Source organism: Homarus americanus, unplaced genomic scaffold (genome assembly GCF_018991925.1).
Source record: "Homarus americanus isolate GMGI-L3 unplaced genomic scaffold, GMGI_Hamer_2.0 scaffold16430, whole genome shotgun sequence".
Taxonomy (NCBI): Eukaryota; Metazoa; Arthropoda; class Malacostraca; order Decapoda; family Nephropidae; genus Homarus; species Homarus americanus.
Window position 1 is genome coordinate 6,692,697 of NW_024729259.1, and position 19,952 is coordinate 6,712,648.

The following is a 19,952-nucleotide window of genomic DNA, read 5'->3' on the forward strand; positions in this document are numbered from 1 at the left end:
CTTCAGGGAACGAAACAAACCCCTTCACCTCAAAGCTTCGAAGAGATAATAATATGAACCAGGAGTGAATCATCTAGACTGGGGTATATAACTGATAGAGTAGTGGACACAGGGAGTGCTGAGCGGTACACGGGAGAGGACGGACTGTTGCTGGGATGCTCTCCATAGTGGGGTTTTTTTTTTTTTTTTGGTGAGTTTTGCGTGTCGTGTGATTATGCTTAGGGCTAGGTGGGAGGAATGTTTATGGAGGTACATTGTTTACTGTTGTGTCTGGTGACCTTACAGATGTGTGTTGATGTTAAATGTTGGTGTTATGTTAGGGTGGCATACAGTGAAACCTCCTTATAACGGACTTCTCTCTCCATAGGTGTATATTCCGTTAAATAGAGGTTTCACTACTTGTTTAGTTATTTGTTTGTTTTTGTTTAAACTAAACGTTATTTTTAGATTGTTTGTTGAACCACTACTACTACTACCATCACCGTCAATACTACTACCACTATTACGACCGGTACCAGGTATTTCAAGCAGCATTTTATTATTTTACCTTGAAATATATACAATAATAATTCCTTCTATAGTGTTGTCTCCATATTGTTCTTCGGAGGCAGTCAGGTTTATGGCACCACTTTCACGCGTCAGGGCAGAAAGACGGTGCTAATGCTTCCCGTCTGTGTTTCCGTCAGGCAGTGTGTGTGTGTGTGGCGTCACTAGAGCACCTCCTGATACAGTGATCCATGACTCGTTGTGGATGTTAGTATGTGTCAGTGTTGTTATATGTATCTTGTTCCTGTGTGTTTGTCAGGTCGTGGGGCCGTGAGTGTGTTATTAGGTGGTGAGGCCGTAAAAGTTAGTCAATCACGTTGTTTACTCTTAGTTATTGTTTAATAGTAAAATTGTTTATATTATTTTATTGATAACGATTCTAGTCATCACACACACACACACACACACACACACATACACACACACACAATCACACACTTGTATAACGTATTTCTGTATGAGACGTAATGTGTTTAAGTTAGTAATACATTTATTCTGTTGGTTGGTAGACTATAGTGTGCTGCCCCTCCCCCCCCCAGCCCATATTGCCGTCACCTCCACCACTGCCATCACCTCCACCACTACCATTACTTCCAAGGACACTTATTATTTGATGTGTCCTACTTATAATGTTGAGGTTAAGACAGGATTCCTAAGTCAAGGATAATATTATGATATCTCTCACTTAAATAGGTCAGAGACGAAGAACACTTGGTCAGTAGTTAAGGTCAGAGGTCAGTTACAATGTTATCCCAGCGCTTCAACAACTCGGGTCCTTAAGCGCGGAATACGGTTACTAACTACACTAAACCCATCAACACATTAAAAGCATGAGATATATAACTATTAATCTGAGGTAAAGGAAACAGAAGTAAACTTTTAACATCTATCTTAACTTGTCGTAAATTATAGCTTGTTACATAAAGTACTACTCCCTAATCTCGCTTAATATATTCAGTGTCAGGTATCACTCGTTGTCACATAAAGGGCACAGGAAGTTCCACCTTCACGTGTGGCATCGACCTAAATACAGGGGTAGTCTTGGGAGGAACAGTTCCTTGTGTGTGTGTGTCAGTCAGGCTAACATTCCCGGCTTCCACCCAACACTTCCCCAACAAATTATAACGATATATTGAAGCAATTTATGGACATTCATTAAATTTAATGTAACTCTTTGTTTAACTTGTATAATAACGGTAATACTGGTGATCTTAAACAAACACCGTAATTACTTTTAACTTTTACCACTAACAATAGAACTTATTACTATATTGTAATCCCCACAACTGTACACTGCCAATAATACTTCATCGGGGTTTTTTAATGCAGAAGAAAAGATTGTAAGAGTACTAACGCTTCCCATATTTAAAATTCCATAAAAAAGTAATTGAAAAGTGTTGAGTATATGGGCCTTGGGTTTATAACACTGTGGCCTGTCAGTTAGCCTTTTCCTTCTGTAATATAGGAACAGAGAATCTAGGACGACATATAGAAATGGAAGATTATCGAGTACAGTAATCGATAAACAAGTCGGTAATTATATTGATTTGAAAATAGTAGAATCGCTACACATAATAATTGAAAAAAATTGACCTGAACCTCTACTTCATTTTTTATGTTTTAATGTATTGTTGTATATTGATTCATAAATAATCTTTTATGTTAGGAGTTTCTTTTTTGGGGGGGAGGGGGGGGGGTGACGTGGACTACTTCAGAAACGCGGGAACCAGCAGGAAACTCTGAACCCTGTGACGACTCCTTTACTCTGGAACCTTCTCTTGTCGGAGTTATTTTGATTGATTAAGACAGCTTTATGAATACTGAAACTGGGAAAATTTCCTACCGTACTTAGCCGTCGTCGGCCAACCTACACCAGCCAGTCCCACCCCATCAGCAGCCCACCACTTGTTACTAGTCAACTTTTCTTACCAAATGAAGCTAAAATACACCATAAATAACTAGTAAATATGCTAAGCTTTGATAGAAAATCTCATTAATTAGATAACTGAAATTCACGGTGATGAAGCTACTCCTCTGCTGTTTAACTTAGCGCAGCATGAAAGGAAAAAGTTTCACTTTAGACACACGCCAACTAGGTCCCTGTACCGAGGGAAGGCTGCACCACCAGCCTCTCACTGTCCACACAAAATCTCCCTCCAGTCATACCGCAATGAATTACTATAATAAGTGATGGTACTCAGGTAGTTCTATACCTCGCCCAAACAGTCTATATTTGGGACTCAAATTTTATATAATTCAAACTGTCTCGAGTTTCCTAACAGTAGGTGACATCTGTACTGTAACATCATTTTTATTAAGTCAGTTTGTTCTGACACAACAGTGAAGGTACAGGGTCTTGGTTGACAGAGATTATTCCTCATAATCTACCTAACTGGTTGGCTTTGGCTTAACCACTAGTATTAGTATAATTAAGAAGTAATATTAAATTAAACTAAGACAATTTTAATTAGATACGTAAACTTAGAGCCAGTTACAGGACCAAAATAGAGTACAGAAAGTTGTCTCCTAACTGATGACAAGTGAACCTAAGTAGTTAAGGTAAAGTCCCAGTATAATGTGATAACAATTTGAATGTTGCCATTTTGCTTCAGTTTCAATTAACCGGTTAAGTATATTATAACAACTTTAATTACGAACAATATACCTGAAGTGACTTTGTGAACCCGGACCAAGATATTGAGAACATTCCTCCACTGTATCATGATGGAGCATGAAGTGTGAGGGTGTGCGTGGACGACGGGATCATACTGCAAGCTTGTGCCATAATGAGTGTGTCTTTTAGTTCAGCTGTGTTTAAGAGAGCGTCCGTCCCATCCACGACACCTCTCCCTGGTTGTTGCCGTAAAGTATGGCAAGCTATACTGTGTCGTGGAAAACCTCGCTATTTTGTTTATATAATTCATAGGTTGATAATAAATTTATTTTGGTTTTCCTTGTGTTCGAGGCTGGCCGGCACTAAGGCCACCTAGGTATGAATTTGTTAAGGGTGTAGAAGCTGTCGCCAACACAACAACAGCACACTGAATTAACGAGTTGATCCAGTTTCAAGGAATGGCCCAAGAGGTCCGGACAACTCCCTAGCTGCACTGGCATATCATTACCCTAGGACATAAAGAAATTTATCCATAGTTTCACCCTGCCTGGGGGATCGAACCCAAAGCTTGCGAGGCGAGTAGTCTGACCATTACACCTCAGATCGCTAGGTTAGAAATAAGGTGATCATAGAAATAACGAAATACGTTTTGACCCAGAAGTACAAAATAAGCTGTTGTATACAAGACTATAGCAGTAATAAAAAAAATAGTTTGTGCTTTGGTTTAGTGATTATAGTGAAGACCCAACATTGCAGCTACAGTAGAGTATGTTAAGATAATTGTGAAAATAATTGTAAGTTACTATGTTGACATTTTCTCTGTCCATCGTAGAAAAGGATTGACTAGGTGTTAAGGGAGACGGCTAAAGCTGACGGAAGATACTATGATAGTTAAGCTGGTATTGTGATACACGTTCAGATGCTGGTCACACACACACACACACACACACACACACACACTCTACACTATTCGTAAGTCACCACCGTAACGTCACCAGTACTGTACTCGCCTGGCAAGAATCGGTCAGTAGGACTTTATAAACTGGTCTGAAGGAAGTTTGAACAAAAACAAATCGGTGACTATTAAAAGGAATTTATGGTTGTTTAGGTTAAAGAGAAGGAAGGATTCGCAGTGATGGTGATTCCCATAGTAACGAGCTGGGAATGTACAGTGCGGTAGGTGTTGAGCTGTTGTGAGATTAATTAATTGTGGCGGTTCTTAGTAATTATATCCCAAACAATATAAAGTATGACAGTATTAAAAGTTTCTCGTCGTGGCCAGCTTGTCTGCCTGGGAGAGGGAACAGCTGCAAGTGGCTTCAGAAAAAACCATTCGGTGTCAGTGGCACAAACTAACAATTAAGTGCTACTGTGCTACTAGGTCTGAGACTGTGTCCAGTACTACTACTATGGGTCGTGGTCCAGTACTGTGTGTGTGTGTTCAGTACTACTATGGGTCGTGGTCCAGTACTGTGTGTGTGTGTTCAGTACTACTATGGGTCGTGGTCCAGTACTGTGTGTGTGTGTGTGTGTGTTCAGTACTACTATGGGTCGTGGTCCAGTGCTGTGCGCGTGTTCAGTACTACTATGGGTCGTGGTCCAGTACTGTGTGTGTGTGTGTTTTCAGTAATACTATGGGTCTTGGTCCAGTACTGTGTGTGTGTGTTCAGTACTACTATGGGTCGTGGTCCAGTGCTGTGTGCGTGTTCAGTACTACTATGGGTCGTGGTCCAGTACTGTGTGTGTGTTCAGTACTACTATGGGTCGTGGGCCAGTACTGTGTGTGTGTTCAGTACTACTATGGGTAGTGGTCCCAGTACTACTATGGGTCGTGGTCCAGTACTGTGTGTGTTCAATACTACTATGGGTCGTGGTCCAGTACTGTGTGTGTTTTCAGTACTACTATGGGTCGTGGTCCAGTACTGTGTGTGTTTTCAGTACTACTATGGGTCGTGGTCCAGTACTGTGTGTGTGTGTTGAGTACTACTATGGGTCGTGGTTCAGTACTACTATGGGTCGTGGTCCAGTACTGTGTATGTGTTGAGTACTACTATGGGTCGTGGTCCAGTACTGTGTGTGTGTTATCCTTGAACAACCACGTTGGACTGGCCATGTTACCCGCCTGGACAACAGTAGACTGCCAAATCAGTTGCTCTACATTCATCTAAGGCTAACGGCCAAAAAGAGATGTGTAAGGATAGTCTTAACACAAACCTGAAAAAGTGCCAAATCGATTCCTCTCACCTGGGAGACGATTAATGCACACCGCAACTTTTAGAAAAGCATCGCATTGGAATTTTTTATGATTTTCGAGTTAGCTCAACTTCATACCGACACACACAAGTGCCAGAGCCGGAAAGAAACTGCCGCCGCCCCTCCCGCACTAGAAGTAGCCCTCCACACGTGCAACATCTCTGGACGGCCTTGCCGGTCCCGTATCGGCCTCTCTATTCACTTCAGAGCTCGCCAACGGTGGCATCTTGGTTAACCCATATTATTGTATCATAGCTGGATGATCGTCATACTTGATTCCGAGTGACAGCAAAGTAGTAGTATAGTGTGTGTGTGTGTGTGTGTGTGTGTGTGTGTGTGTGTGTGTGTGTGTGTGTGTGTTTTATTAACCAACCACACCTCACTAAATCATTATGACCATCACTGTTTTTACTCTAGAAATGTCATGAAGCGTCAATCACACACCGCTGCTGCTCCATACAATTAAGGTAAATTCAAGTAGATTTATGTAGTGACAGAGTAATGATTATGTCTCACCTGCTGGTGGTGATAATGAGCACAACTCACGACGTCATCATCATCACAGTACTCCTTTCCTTCATGCTCCAGATGTTTGATTTCTCTGTCATATTTTGTGTTGAATCAGTGTATCTGTCATTAGGTTCCTGGCCTGGTACTCACACTGGTACACACGTGCCCCGTAAACACATACACAGGCATACTGCATAGACTCACGTGCGAATACTTACATACGAACACAGACGTGCACATACTCATACATAAATACGCACAACTTGCTTGCGTACAGATACTCTCTCTCTCTCTCTCTCTCTCTCTCTCTCTATTATTCAAGTATAAGTGTAACAAGTGGAGACCTTCCTGGATGTATGAGAGAGAGAGAGGAACTAATATTAGTCCTATTCTTTTTAAACACCTCCACCAGCCCTGCTATCACCACCACATAGGCAGGTGTGTAGGTAGGACTCCCACGCCTCTCCTACTGCTGATCACAGGCAGGTATGTAGGACACCCACAACTATGTTATACTCCTATAGCATTATCTTAGAGTGGTAAAGAGCGTAATTAGTTATATCATGGGGCAAAAATATAGTGTACTTGTGATTGTTTATGAACGTATAATATATATAGGTGTGTGTGTGTGTGTGTGTGTGTGTGTGTGTGTGTGTGAATGTAGGATTATTTACCTGGCAACAGTTTCAGATTGTTTGGTTAATGTTTCGTCTTTTTTTCTAAATTTCGTCTGTTTTTTAACTTGACAGCTTGTGACCAGTGGCGCCATATGTGCTTCACAGGTACAACTCTCGCTTTGTTCCTACAGTTTCTCCGTGAACACCCAGTTCCTGCCTGTGATCGGTGTCATATTTTGTTAAAGGTTTGATAGAGAGTGTTAGCAATAGTGGAAGGGAGTAGCAGCCCTACGTCACCACCAGGGCTGGCTGCATGACGTCACACACCACAAGGCCCAATGAGGATGCCACGGTGGAACTTTTCAGATGACCGAACTAAATATGTTGAACCGAGCGTAACTTGACCGTACACAGTCTCCTGGGTGAGGTTGTGTCACACTAGGTTAGGTTAGGTTTTATGTGGTTGGAGGTGGGGTGGCATTATCGGTTGGTCGTGAGGGTATACTTCTCATCCCTGCCGCCAGGGTTGTGGAGGAAGAGGGCAAGCAGGCAGCATGCCAGGGCCGACCCACCGTGCTGCCACCACACCACACACCTCCTCGCTGCCTTACGTAAGGTTACTCTTTGTTTTCAAGCAACATGTTTTTCTTCTTTATCTCATCCCGTTTCTTCCTCTATTTTATTATATTTCCCTTTCGCTCATTATTTGATTTATTGTCATATTAATTCTGAGTAAACAGAATATAGTGGAATTAACTTTCAGTAGACAATGTACGTTTTGGAAAAGTTGATAAAGTAGTTGAGGGCGCCAGGAGCCAGGTGTTGCAGCTTTCCTCACTTTAAGGATCCGGACGCTTATGTCATAAATCCCACCATATACTGTACACTTGCACTGAAGGAAACCGTTCTTGTGATTACTACCTGCCTTAGCTGTTTGTGTCACCCGTCCATAAACACTTTAACCTATTTATAAGTGTGGATCCTGTGAGGTGCCTGAGTGTGGTGGTCTACTGTGGTATTCAGGATTTTATTGATGTAAATCATTTTGTTCTTATCTTCAAGTGTTATTTGTTAACCGCCAGCACATGTTTGTGTAACTAGTAATAGATACTGGGTAGTGTGGGTAAAACGTTCGGGGTTCCACCGTTCATGTGTCGGTGAACTTAATGAAGACAACATTGATGTTTAACAATAAATACCTTCGTCTTACACCACGTCATAAGGTGGAACAGCGTGCTACTTGCAGTCAAGTTCAGTTACACATGTAATTAACTCTTTAAAACTAGAAAAATATTGCATCAAGGACTGTGCCAGGTGTACCAGCGGCCACATTAGTGAACATTGTGTCTTCCGCTGGCAGAACCTTCACCAGGGCGTGTTGGAACAAGGCTCACCCTCTGCCTGCACCAGTGTTGACCTAAGATGGCAGGATAGAGCAAGTGTTGGGTGGTGGAGGTCCTGGTCAGGGTGTGGCGAGGGGCGGGGAGTGGAGGTGAGCTGTAGCAACAAAGGCTTACGGTTCACGTGCCACCTTCGCCCTCATTCCGGGTTGGGTTGTCGGTCATGTGTGCGTGTCCTCAGTCTTGTCACGCACAACCTCCCACCTGGACGCCTCACTAACACCTGCCTGTTTTAAATTAAAAATGATTTCAACTAACTTATCTTACTTCAGGTCAACCACCGCAGTAGATGACCCCCTGTAGGTCACCATTAAACAGACTCCGTAATCCCTGTTTCCTCTTTAATTTCACTCAATGTTCTGTTCGTCTTTACCAATGATAAATAATTAAGAAAAAATGATGTTGAGGGTAAAGTCAACACCTCGGTGCACAGGTCACGAGCCACGTGGATAATTTGCCCACTTCAACATTTTTACTCCAGTCTTCATTATCAAGAAAATGAACTTGTCTTACATTACACTGACTCACAGTAATTCACGCTTCATGAATTTACTAGTTTATTGTATTTCTCTGGTGATGTATATATTAACGAGAGAATGAATTTTTACAATACACCTGAATTTTTTGTGCAATTCTAAGATTGGAAATATATATTTAGCAACACAATGACATTAACACACACCCACCCACAGACACAGTTCTCAGCCTCTAACATCAGCACTAAACTGGCAGACTTTGGAGGTGGGACAAAATGCTGATGTTAATGACAGAATGCAGATGTAATAATTCTCTTAAATGTTGTAACTTTTAATATTGTCTCCGTTTTTTTTTTGTATTCATTGTTCTTTGAGGTTTTATGTTGATAGGTACAATTTGGAGGTTATATATATATATATCTCTTTTTAGACTATTATTATTATTATTATTATTATTATTATTATTATTATTATTATTATTATTATAAGTAGTAGTAGTAGTAATATTATTATTATTATTACTATTATTATTATTGTTGTTGTTGTTGTTGTTGTTATTATTTACTTTCTACATATATGAATTGTTTTATTTTCAGTAATGTCTGTTCGTATGTCATCACGCGGGAGGTTCAGCCAGAGCTCAGTCACCCAGATGTAAAAGATAAGCACGTACACCGACCTAACTGCTCACTCTCCCGGGGGTTAACCCTCAGGTCACCACTAACCATGGGGTGAGTAGGAGACCAACTTGGACCTGTATGTTTTATATAGGACCTGTATGTCTTTTATAGGACCTGTATGTCTTATATAGGACCTGTATGTCTTATATAGGACCTGTATGTCGTATATAGGACCTGTATGTCTTATAGGTAGCAGGAGCATGCAGTAGCGGGAAGAACAGCCAAAAATCGCCAATGACAAAATTAGCGGGAAAAGGGGCAAAAAAAACCCGACAAAAATCACCCCGGTGAGAAAGATGTGGAGAATGACATGAAGAGGGAGTTGTTTGAGGATTGGTGTATGGTCTGTAGTACTCTACACATGAGCCAGTCTGACTATTTTCAAAATTAATTTCCCACGAACTAGGACTTAATTCTTAAAGCAGTGGGAAATAACGCCCATTAATTAAAATTAAGACCCCATTAACTAAAAATAGACCCCATTCATTAAAAATAGACCCTATTAACTAAAAATAGACCCCATTCATTAAAAATAGACCCCATTAACTAAAAATAGACCCCATTAATTAAAATATATATTAAGTGAGGTGTAGGAGTGGGGAGGTAAGGTGAGAGAGGCGGTGGTGAACAGGAAGAAGGTGTGGGGTAGTGAGCGGGTAAGGCAGAGGTAGCACCTAGCGCAGTCTGCAAGTGGCGTCCTTCTCTCACAAGCAGCACGACATCCCTCCATAAGTGGGAGTCTGTAAAGGCATAGACACAATCAAAAGTGGATGAAAAAATAAAGAGAAATAAAAATAGAGGATTTTATAATAGTGTTTATAAGACACGATGATTCATAAGACACTCAGAGTTTTGAGGAGCAGTATAGATGACAAATACAACAACAAAAAACACAAATATAAACAATAAATAAATCGTATCGCATAAAGATCGTCTACATTTTGCCCAATTTATGTTTACACTTTAAATAGGAAAGACAAATTGGAAACTTAAAATACCAGCTGAACCGATTACAAACTCTCTAGAAAAGATTTTACTTCATATTGTCGATAAGTTCAGAGTTGTTAAAAACTGCCTTCGTCGAGAGGTGTGAGAAGCACACAGTTAACTCCAGGGAGGATCACCCCTACGCTAACAAACTTACAGCGTGAAAACATCCAATTAGTTCACTGAGCGGCTCGTTAGTCACACTTCATTTACTGTCCTTCACTGCACATGTTCCTTTGGATGAGGGTGACAGGTTATGGACGGCTAGACCTGGTTCTGTCTATGCTGTTTACAGGAAATATTTCAAGACAGTAAGGTTAGAAGACTTGCGGCTAAACAAAGAGCGTTAGCCAATCTCTCGTTGGTCCAGCTTTTAACCTCACTGTGGCCCAGACACTGATTGACTAAATTTTCGACATGGGAACTGGGAGTAATTAAAGTGATGTGTTGCAGCTCCTGTGTCATGAAGATTGTGTAGCAAGATACGTGTGACCGAGTCCTTCATCCTCGCTGTGATTGTTGATTGAAACACGAAGCGTCATTTTTCTAAAATAAATAAATAAATAGAAAAATATATAACCAAGCATAACCTGATGATCAGTTTGGTTAGGTTTAGTTGGTATAGAGTTGTTTATTTTAGACTTAAAGATTGTGTACGCGTTCCATGCAGTCCCGGCCTGGCTGATGGACGCTTGGTAGCTGCTTGTGTTACAGATCTTCAGTGATTGATCAGTTTAGTATTACATAAGAAAGTTGAGACCTTCCTTCTTCACATACACCGTTCGTCACTCATATACTCACATGCGTGTGCGCGCGTGTGTGTGTGTGTGTAGGTAATTTTCATTTTCATTATAACTGTTGAATAATACGATAAATATATGTTGAGGGAAATTTCGCGGACACAGTTTGTTTACGAGTTGTTGGCTGCTTGTTGTTCAGAATAATGTGGCCAGTAAGCGTAGCACTGTTTTCCTCCACAACCTTCACGTCACTGTAACACGTCACTTTTATTTACTCTCTGTTTCCTACGTCAAAAAAATGCAGCCAGTCAGCACTTGAGCAATGACGACGTCAAAAATTTAACCAATCAGAGTGCGGCTGATGTTTTCCCTGGTAACCACAAGGGGTTAATAGTTCATGAACCACTGAACGTACATAATTAAATGTGGTTTTATTAACTCAGCCATGGACGACCAACAAGAGGGATTAAGGAGTTCGCTGTGGTTCTGTATATCTGTCTAGTGAGTACGTCTTCGTGAAACTTGATAGATGGGACTAGATTAATGAAGGAAGAATATATTTAATTTTGGAGAAAGTAGGTCAGTAGTGGGGAGGCTTGTGAGCTGAACACCAAGTTACTCGATATAAATATTGTATTGGAAGAGGTCCGTTTGAGATGATTCATTACTTGTTTGTCGACTTGATCCATTAGGTTCGGCTCCTGTACGGGGATTTAGGTCATCTTAGGGTATTACTTGAGTATGTTAAGGTTAAGTGGTGTTTGTTAACCGCTCAGGGGATTTACTGTATATCCGCCAGGTGTCCTTCATCAGAGTGTGAACCATGTGATGTGGTCCACTGAATGTTCACCGCCAGATGTGGTTTATTTGATGATCCATTATGTGCTTCATTCACCGGGATCCATCAGACGCGGTTCACTATAAGAGGTTCACAAATGCGGTTCTTTAGATTTTTTGTCGCTAAATATTGTTCCGCCAGATGGTTTACTAGTTAATGATGTTTTTGTTACTGTAATGTGCCTTAGTGATTCATTAAGTTGTTTATTACATGCGTTCTTCACTTGCATTAAAGTTTCAATACATTTGACTTATCATATGGATCACTGGGCTGATCAAGTGTTTCTCCAATTACTATAAATGGGTCTTAAGTCGAGTTCATTTACGATATATCACTAAATATTTTGTTTTTATTGTATGTGTTTATTGTGTGTTTGTGTGTGTGGTAACAGTGGCTTGTAAGTGTGTTGAGTGGTGTATGATAATGCATGTAAGTGGGGCTTCTTCTAGCATTGTGTGGGTGGCACGTCTTCAGTTATAGTTTATCTCACAGGAAGAGAAGAATTACAGTATTGCACTACAGCACAGACTATAACATTACATTACCTTTCATTCCACATATTACTGAATATATCATATTCTCTGTAATAATCATTTTCTGTAATCCGGAAGAGAGGTAATATTTGAGGAAGGTGACACACATGAGAAACAAGGTTGGGGAGGCAGCCGTGCGCACTGTGAGAGTCACGCCCTGGGTGCTGCTCTGCTCCTCAATGACGCAACACGTGATTCCCGTTAGGTGCCGACACCGTAGCCAGTCTCCACCACCGCCTGCATTCGCGTATATATCGGTCAAAGTTCTTGGATGAAACTACGTTAAACAATGTGAAATTTTAGGGCCTCAAAATGTTTATCTGGTATTTAGGGCCAGGATTAATACTTAATGTACACGGAAGGATCAGTAGGATAAATCGTTACACCTTATAAAGAGTTTGAAAGAGCCGGTCTTTGGTAGCACTGTTTTCAACGCGGGAGGCAAGTGGGCCAAGAAGAGAACGGCACACTTGGTTACTATGGTGTGTGACACCCCGTCCACTACACTCATAAAATCACGTAGCATTTCGTATATTTTTCTACAATAATAATTAACTTAAATCATGATGATAACTATTACTTACAACTTTTGCCTAATACAGTAGAGATAAGTGAGGTCATTAAGGTAACTAGTAAGGTCTCACCTGTGTCTTTATATGCAATTGTTGAGTGTCATGGTGGGTTGGGTCTTGTCGCTGGAGAATATGTGGTACACTACTGATGGTTTAAGTGAAGGAGAGTAAATTACTAGTGATTGTGTTGCTTGGGCTCCCCCCACATCCGGCTCTTATGGTCAATACGGCTGCCAGAAACGCCAATAATTCCCCTACCAGTGACGTAGCTCCCCTTTTGGTGGTCTCTCCAGAATGCCACACACATTTATTACCCTTACATTACGCAATAAGTCTCATCTCTTTATTAGTATTCCGGGAATCTGAATCATCTCGTAAAAAAAAAAGTTGTCGGCATGACTGAGGGATACTAATGAAGTCTCCTCAAGTTGCGGTACTCGGGGGTGAGGATGGCGCGGCAGAGGGGCGGCCTCGGTCCATTTTCCGCACTGTAGCCCCGAAACAAGGTCGATCACCATGACAGATGTACACTACAGTTACCTCCACATCCCCCCTCCCCTCCTGCCTCTCATTCTTCCTGTCTCTTACTATCTGTCTCATTCTCGCTGCCTCGCTCACTATTTGCCTCTCATTCTCCCTGACTCCCTCCCTCCCTGCCTCTCATTCTCTCGGACTCCTTCCCTACCTGCCTCTCATTTTCATGCCTCCTTCCTCACCTCTCTTTCATTCTCCCTGACTCCCTACGTAAAATTTTTCGCCGTGCACTTCACTAATGCACAGGGTGGAGGATAGCTGGCCGTCGGATGCACAGGTGGGCTTGGCTCTGTTTGCTGTTGGAGCATTGCCTGCTGTTGGCGGAACGTAGTTACTTTGATCTGAAAATGAGGGTAGTTTTTCCAGTCAATGAAGACAGCACGTTTACCAGAGAGAAGTACGTCGATTTCCTGGTAATTTTCGTCAAACCAATCTCTTTTTGTTCTTTTTGACTGGCCGAGGGTCTCACTGTAGGTCGTTGTGATGGCAGCTTTGAGGACACTCCATTCAGGATCAGATTCAAGTTGTTAGTTCTCGGGTTGTTTGTCAGCCGCTCATCGAGCTGCTCTATCAAGTAGAAAAGTTCTCTTAACAGACAATGATATTAATATGAAACAACTTTTTCCGTAATTGTGTCTCCCAACTGTTGCCAAGAGATCGTTTTTAGTTCAGGTAGAGTCTTAGTGTAATACAGATGTTTTTAGTCTGTTCCTTTAGCTTAACTCAGTCTTCAGTTACAACGAACACTCACTGTACCAGCCTTTAAGACTGTCTCTCTTAACCTCTGAAGCTAAGAACAACTTTAAGGGTTTTATTCTGGCTAATAATTTAGTAATGAGTAAGTTAAGGGATCAGGTCCTGGCTTATAAGATAACCATACTGGATGACCCTGAGGGAGTGGTGGGAGGGCGGGGTGGCAGAGCCAGGTGGAGGTGTGAGGGCGGGGTGGAGGTGTGAGGGCGGGGTGGAGGTGTGAGGGCGGGGTGGCAGAGACAGGTGCTGGTGGGAGGGTGGGTGTGGCAGAGCCGGGTGGGTGGCAGAGCCGGATGGAGGTGTGAGGGCAGGGGTGGAGGTGTGGGGTGGGGGGTGGAGGTGTGGGGGGGTGGAGGTGTGGGGGCTGGGTGGAGGTGTGGGGGCTGGGTGGAGGTCTGTGGGCAGGGTGGTCAGTACTGTGTCGTACAAGTATCTCTATGATGGCTCTTACCTTCCTGCCTCCCACACTGCCTCTCAATTTGTAACTCCCACACTGACTCTCACTCTTTTCCTCTTACACTGCCCCTCACCCACTGCCTCCCACACTGCCTGTCACTCACTGCCCCACACCCTTTGCCTCCCACACTGCCCCTCACCCACTGCCTCCCACACTGCCCCACACCCTTTGCCTCTCACACCCTTTGCCTCCCACACTGCCTCTCCCACACTGCCTCTTATGACATGAACACTTCCGGTATCCTATAAACACAATCAGTCCTCTTATTTTAACCTCAATTATCAGAGACTCGCCAGAAAGACTGTCGATAAGACTGTTGGACGGGACGGTGTGTCAGCGGTCAATGACCCTGTAAGAGTTTTCCGGAGTGAACGGAGCAGTGAAGGTTCCACTACAGACGGATGTGTATTGAACAGACGACTTCTATATACAAAATGGGTAGCTAATGTAGATTGATATTCGGTTAGATTGTCATACAAGTTTACACTGAATTAGATTGTATATAGATACTGCAGGTGGATTATGTATTTAGACAGTGCAGGTATACAGTGAAAATTATTAGTGCAGATATACAAACGGTGTACATGGCATAGGTATACAAACAATGTACATTGACAGTGCAGGTATACAAACAATGATAAGTAGGAAGTCGATTTGACCAAGGATAGTGAAGAAAGTCATTATAATGCTTATTTGATGAGATTTATGACTGTTCTTCAGAGTAAGATCTGGGATGCTGTAGCCGATGAGTAGACAGTAACCACCTCTCCCTCACGTACACAGTTCAGTACATACCTCAGACTATGGCCAGACATCATTTACTACTCGTACTGGCTCAAGCTTTAATACAATGATAGGATTTAGTTTTTCGTCCATACACACTTGTTAAAGAACTTCTTTCATCACTAAGATAGATGACCTACTTTAGTCATGTGTTATATAAGCCAAATAAAATATTTATGAAGCACACTAAAAATACCTGTTTTACGAAGTGTTTTGTCTAAACGTATTCTAGATAATTTGTTGATTGATATCTGCTACTGTAGATATTTATTGCAAATAATTTTTAATCCTGAAGATATAAACATCTTCTTTTCCAGGTATAATATAAACAAGTTGTACGTCTACTGTTGGCTGTCAAAATACTTTAGTTATCCATCAATTTACGTTTTTTTTTTAAATGATGGCCGCGGTCCTCAGAAAACTGTTGCCTTTTTCAGACTAGTGCAGAACATCGCTCACACTGTCTATACGTTGTGTTATGTTATGCAGTAGCAGATTACTTAGTAGGCACAGAAGGCATTGGTGTAGGAGCCTTGAAGGTGAAGGAGCTCCCAAACACATGTGAATAATAAAACAATAAACCTATTTTTAGTATTACATAATTTGTTTTTTTCTTTACAGGTGTGTTGTAAATAACAAAACAACAAACACGTTACTTTAAGAACTTAGTAGAGGCCTCCCAGTGTTGGTGCTGAAGGACCTTACCAGTGTGTATGTTGTCACCATAACCACCCCTAGAACTCTGTGTATTTGAGGTCACAGATCTAAGAAGAATACCAGTAGGCGTCAGCTGGCACCTAACTGGAGGGCAGTACACACACACACACACACACGCAGGTATTCTCTTACGGAACCTCAGTTTTTAAGAGATCCGGTTAACAAGTATGTGTCTGTATCCCCCGCCTCCTTGTGTGTGTGTGTGTGTACAGAACTCATTACTAGCATTTAACACCTGTAAAGTATCCTAATAAGCTTTTCTGACTCTTCCCTGTAACAAGCAATCCTAGACGATGATCACAATTGAAAATAAACAAATAAAATAAAATATAGGATATCGACTTGAATTAACGAGTATCCTTTTTTTCAGGTTGAACCAGTCGTTCCTCTCCCCATGGTGCCATTTTTTTTTTTGGCAGTAAGTGGTTGGTCGAGAAGCCAGCGTATTATATTAAATTAATTTACTGAGAAAAAAGTTACATACTACTAAGTTTGTCAGGTCAGGTCAGGTTAGATAATCATTAAAGTTTTACATGTAGCCGAAATCTTATGATAAATCGAAGCTTGATTACTCCTAACTTCAGATACTACTTTAATACTTTCTTACACTTCTACTTACCGCCTTAACTTCACCGTCTCTGTACTTTATATGATGTATAGTATTCCTACCTGAGCCTTTCCCTCTGATTTCGCCATACTCCCTTTCATACTTTCCTCATTTTTCTGCATCTCTATTTGTCTTCTTGTATTATCTTCACTTCTCTCTTACTCGTCATTCCCAGGCAGCCTACTGACCTACACCTCTCTCTCTCTCTCTCTCTCTCTCTCTCACACACACACACACACACACACACACACACACACACACACACACACGCGCGCGCACACAGCCGGAACTGTGGAATATTTCTGGTGTGTGCTTCATCGATGGAGACAGGACACAGCTTAGTGGGTCAGTGTGACTATACACGCAACCTTCTTGACCCGACCAGACCAGGCCAGAGAACCGCTCATCTGTATGTCCGGGCGGGAGGGATGTGACGCCACAGCCTTCACCCAGGTCCTTCCCGGTACATGCCTGCGTTAACACTTTAGGAGAATTACTTTCCTTCACCTGACGCAACTGGCCCACGTCTCCTGGAAAGTGTGGACGGTCATCTTCCGCGGGGAACACTTTTACTGGTGGTGGGTGTGGGTAGCGTACTTCAGGGGCCATGCACCTAGTGTATGTTGTCATTATCACGGCCTACTAACTGATTTTGCTAACACACTCACTCACACACCAGCATCCGTACGTGCGTGTCCCACCACACACACACGCCATAAACTACACTCTCTACATCTATAAACAAATAATATCACATTTGAACAGAACAGTATTATTCTGGCGAGGTAATTAAGACGTTTACTCTCACTATCATGCACTGTACGCAGATTTTAGTTCATGATATTCTTCTGCTTTCTCACCTTTCTAGATGATGGGGTGGATCAGAGAACATCCCACTATGAAGCTTTGATGACCTGTTTCCTGCCTCAAAGTGGGTCTATGAAACGTAGCTACCTGAGCATAACCTGTGATGAAGGAATCAGCAAGAGTCGCCCCACCTAACTCACTGCTCTCATGGTTCACGATATTTATGTGTGGTGCATTGTTTACTGAACTGAGAGCGAAGACATTTTTGTAAAATTCATTAATGTTGATGAGAAACTAGTTATATATTTTTACTTTGTACCATAAGAGATACCTGTATAAGGTATTTGTGTGTGTAGTTTTCTGAATTAACTGGTTCCAAATTTCCAGGTTTAAAAGGTTTGAGAACCACTGTCTAAGACTACTGTGTGGTTGAGGCTACATTGAGGTAACATTGTTTATGCTTGTGTTGGCTACTGTGTGAATCAACATGGTTGGTGTATGGTGCAGTATGTGTATGGTAGTATAGGCTACTGTGTAGTCGTGGTTACATAGTGTATTGTAACGGATGTTTGGTGTATGGTTTTACATGTATGGATTATAGTAGTAGATGGTGTATGGTAATTTATGTTAATTAATGGTTGGACTAAAGGGATATATGATAAAATAGGTTAATGTGTGGATTAAGCTAAAAGGTGTATGGTAGTACATATAAGGTAGTGCATGTTAATATACTGTATAGTTGATGTTACATGGTGCACGGAAGTGAATGTTGCAGTATGGTTGATGCTATTACGTGTATGGTAGTGTATGTTATTGCATGATCAAAGCTATAAAGTGTATGGTAGATGGTGTATGGTAGTGTAGTTACTGTATGATTGAAGCTATAAAGTGTATGGTAAACATGTGGTGTGTATGGCAGCAGTAGTGGGGTGTGGCCTCCTTGATGGCGTGTGTGTGTGTTGCCACGGTTTCACTGCCGGGAGAGAACGCTTCACAAACTTTCTGACTATTACTCATTCCGTAGCGGTAATAACAGGAGGCAGTGAGCGCTGTGATCGCTGGCTGGGTAGCACAAAGAGACGCACAGTGTGCGTGAGTGTGTGTTCAAACGTGCGTTCGTGTGTTGGTTCTTTCTGTAAAGTAGGATGTGACACACTTACGGGTGTGATTCACAGTGCAACGCTGCCACACTTTTACTACGCTACTCTACAGTGGTGCCGACTAGTGTGCGTCTTCTGCTGGGAATTGCGTAACCTTGTAAAACAGGGACCCCCAATAATAATTGCTCGTGTTCCACTTTCCTTAGTGGTGTCCCCCAGCAGGAATGTATCTCTGACGTGTATTACTGTCTCAACACAACAACAACAACAAGAACACCCTTGCCTCCTGCTGTCGATTCTTCTAAGCAAGTCACATATAATGTGCTGCCGGAAATTTATCTTGGTGTGTGTGTGTGTGTGTGTGTGTGTGTGTGTGTGTGTGTGTGTGTGTGTGTGTGTGACACCCACGGCGATAAAACTTGCCCGCTGGCCGGTAAGTCAACCACCACACACTAACCTATATACAGTATATCTGGTGGACCATACCTGCCTCTACACCTACACGCACCTGTTGTAGGTTGTTAACTAATGTGCAGTGTACAATGTAGTGTAAATATAACTGATACTCACACACCCACAACCGCATATACAAAACTTATATATATATATATATATATATATATATATATATATATATATATATATATATATATATATATATATATAATGCTATAAAGGATCTTGATAACGCGGATCCATAATATATCAGCAAGGATGATGGTAAGTGAAAGGCGGTGTTGTGGTGCAGCACCGCTGGGATCCGTCATCTTACCTCAACAATTTAGGACGACCAGCATGGTGTGCTGCGGCTATTTCCTCCCTCACCAACACCTTTACACCTCCCTCACCCACACCCCTACACCTCCCTCACCCACACCCCTACACCTCCCTCGCCCACACCCCTACACCTCCCTCGCCCACAGCCCTACACATCCTTCACACACACCTTTACACCTCCCTCATCCACACCCCTTCACCTCCCTCACCCACGGAAGACAACTTCAGTGTATCTCTGCTCAAGTTCAACAATCAACTCCTGCATACACACGCCTCTCAATCTCAACACAACTCTCTAACCATCTTGACTATTTTTAATATTCATGATGAAGGTTGAGGTGTGCAGGCGGATAATAAGAGAATGGGTATGGGATATATGGAAGTGTGTGTAATAATAATAATAATAATAATAATAATAATAATAATAATAATAATAAACGTGTGTGTGTGTGTGTGTGTGTGTGTGTGTGTGTGGGTAAGACCGTGGGCGGAGCTTAAAAGGTATGGGTGACGTCAGTGATGTGTGTTAAGAGTGTCTAGTGCTGTTGCGAAAAATTATCATAAGTGTAAGATGATTGGTGAGCGTCGTCTCCGCCGCCTCCATCGTGCCAAGGAGTAGTGTCGCAGTAGTAGTAGTAGAAACTTGAACGC

General features: G+C 42.0%; 1 long non-coding RNA gene across 1 annotated transcript; it reads left to right on the forward strand.

Moving 5' to 3' along the window:
- The first annotated feature begins 9,015 nt into the window (after positions 1-9,015).
- On the forward strand, positions 9,016-19,110 carry LOC121866591. The gene is made up of 3 exons (XR_006088996.1): positions 9,016-9,147; positions 16,381-16,428; positions 17,486-19,110. It is a non-coding gene; the product is annotated as an uncharacterized LOC121866591 (long non-coding RNA).
- Positions 19,111-19,952: the final 842 nt, after the last annotated feature.